At 43.3% G+C, this 2,769-nt stretch overlaps 1 pseudogene; it reads left to right on the forward strand.

The window, feature by feature from the left end:
- The first annotated feature begins 803 nt into the window (after nt 1-803).
- On the forward strand, nt 804-2,125 carry LOC113405872 (annotated as a pseudogene).
- Nucleotides 2,126-2,769: the final 644 nt, after the last annotated feature.

Below are 2,769 nucleotides of genomic sequence, written 5' to 3' on the forward strand. Positions count from 1 at the left end.
GTGACCCCTGAAGTTAGTAAAGATGGCAAAAGGTTTGGTTGGTTGGCAAGAGGAAGATGATGATGAGGAGGAGATGGTGGTTCTAGAAGAGGGTGGCTACAGCGAAATTGCAGCCCTCCCATAAGATTACATTTATGATTTTGTTTTTATTGTGCTTGTCAATTAAGGAATGTACTGAGGAGGAGGTTGGTGGATTGAAAACTGTGTTACAATGATAAGCTCTCACTTTCAATGTCAGGGGTTTCCTGGTCCTGTTTGCAGGCAGGGAGCTCTGTAGGGAAGCGTGCGATCTGGGTCGGTCTGAAAAGAGGCAGCCTAGAGCAAGGCGAGGTGAGTTGTGCCGCTCTGCTTTAAGGAGCAGCCTGCTTTGTCTCTCGTTGGTTTGAGGTCTTGTGTGTTAGGGCTTTGGATTCTAAGCAAGAGTATCTGGTTTTTTTCCTAACTTCTCTGTGAACATAGTATTGGATAACTCAATTTAAAAAGCACTTTTTTGGTCATCTAGAGACAGACTGACGTGGTTGAAAGAAACCTGTTCCTCAAACAAATCAGGGCCTAATTCACCATTGCAAAGTGCTTGCTACGGGGGTATAGAACACTGCCATTCTAATTCCATACCATTTTATACCCACTTTGCATTTATTTGCGCTATACAAGATGCAGAACATTGGTGAATTGGGCCTGTATTTGTGGATTCTTACACCATCTGGGGTTTTCTTATCCTGCCTTTTTAAAACAAACAATAACTAAAATATTCTCTTTCTTTTCTGGGGCAGATGGAAGCTCTCACAAATTTCTTGATGGCCATGGATCTGGACTCAGACCAAAAGGAAGTTGTAGAGATGGGTTTACAGAGCTATGGAAACCTCCTGGCTCATTTAGAAACTGAAAACCCATCAGAAGCAGCTTGCAAAGTGAAGGAGGAATTGGAGTCATTTGAAAATGCCACGCTAAATATCGCCATCACGGGAGAGACAGGTGCTGGAAAATCATCCATCATCAATGCCATCCGGGGTGTGGGACATGAAGATGAAAATGCGGCTGCGACTGGGGAGACAGAAACAACAAGGAAGCCAACTCCTTATCCACACCCGACATACCCCCAAGTAACATTCTGGACATGCCAGGAGTTGAAACACCAGATTTTCAGATAGACCAATATCCTGAAAAAGTAAACTTTGACAGCTACGATTTCTTCATCATTATAGCTTCTGAACGATTCAAATCCAGCCATGCCAAGCTCGCGAGGGAGATTCGGGGAATGGGAAAGAAGTTTTACTTTGTGCGCTCCAAAGTAGATGCTGACTTGTATAATGCCAAAAGGCAACGACCCTCCACCTACAAGGAGGAGAAAATCTTGGAGATGATTAAAGAGAATTGCATACAGCACCTTGAAGCAGAAGGGATGACGTCTTCTAAGGTTTTCCTTCTCTCCAGCTTTGATCTAGAGAAGTATGATTTCCACGACCTAGTGGACACTTTGGAACATGAACTTCCCAGTCACAAGAGACACGCTTTCCTGCTCAGCCTGCCGAACGTTTCTCCACAGACCTTACAAAAGAAGAAGGAAGCCCTAAAACAGCAGATATGGAAATTAGTCCTCCTGTCGGGAGCTGCGTCTGGAGGCATGGCTGCGATTCCTGGTTCTCATAGCAAAAGTCTCTCTCTTGCTTTTAATGTTCCCATCTTGCTGAAATGCATGCGCGACTATTCCAAGAGCTTCGGCCTGGAGGACAACTCCCTTGAAAAACTCGCTCAGCACTCTGGAAAGTCTGTCAATGACCTGAAAGCCGTGATAAAAACCCCTCTGGCCAAAGATCTAACAGTCAAATATGTGTGGGAATTACTGAGCCAGAGCCCGGTCCTGCTCACTTTGAAGTCAATGGGAGCTTTATTATTGTCTTCAATGGGAGCTAAATTGCAGGCCATGACTGAGACTTGGATGCTGGTAGCAGTATTTAGTGAGTATTGTGGGAAAGTCCTACCTGTGTTATGTGCCCTCACAGCTGGTGGTATTTCTTATAGTACCACCAGCTTCACGCTGCATAGATTCCTAGATGCAGTTGCAGAAGATGCACAACGAATTCGGGAGGTTGTTTTGGAAGAAGAAGGGAAAAAATCTATATAACAGCAATGAACCGTCCATAGACTTGGGAGTGAATGAAAGAAGCCAAACCCTGCTGAAGATTGGAGCTGAGCTATTCGAAAGCCTCACTGATGCTAGCCAAAGGGAGACTTTTTATTCTTGAATTCGCTCCAGCAGAAGAGAAGGAAATGCCAAACGAGACTGCGGGGTGATTGTTTGATTTGTATTCCGTTTTTCATTCACTGAATTAAATGAAATACATATGAAATCATTCTGGGGTAAGCTTGCAGATTTATACCCCCAACATTGAAACAAGATCAGAAAGGTAAATACTCCTGTGATATGAGAGAGTCTGGTATGTCTAGAACTGAAAGGTGATGGGTAATTATTTTAGTACTTCCCCAAATATGACCAACTGTTCCAGATCTTAAATTGTAGATTGCAGGTTTTTTGGATTTAACAGTAAGGAGTTTCAACAAAGAAGATAAATGGTCCCATTTGCTGTCTAAGCAACTAAACATTTCCTACACAAACTACTTCCCAGGTGGAGAAACTTGCTATTTTTATATAATTACAACAATCTGATATTCTTTGGGAGCAATATTAAATCCTCCCTTTGGGGGCCTGTATGTAGATAGACAGATGGGAGTGTATGGGGATGGATAGATGGCTGTGTGTAGATAGAC

Source organism: Terrapene carolina, unplaced genomic scaffold (genome assembly GCF_002925995.2).
Source record: "Terrapene carolina triunguis isolate 2854851 unplaced genomic scaffold, T_m_triunguis-2.0 Scaffold51423, whole genome shotgun sequence".
Lineage (NCBI taxonomy): Eukaryota > Metazoa > Chordata > Testudines > Emydidae > Terrapene > Terrapene triunguis.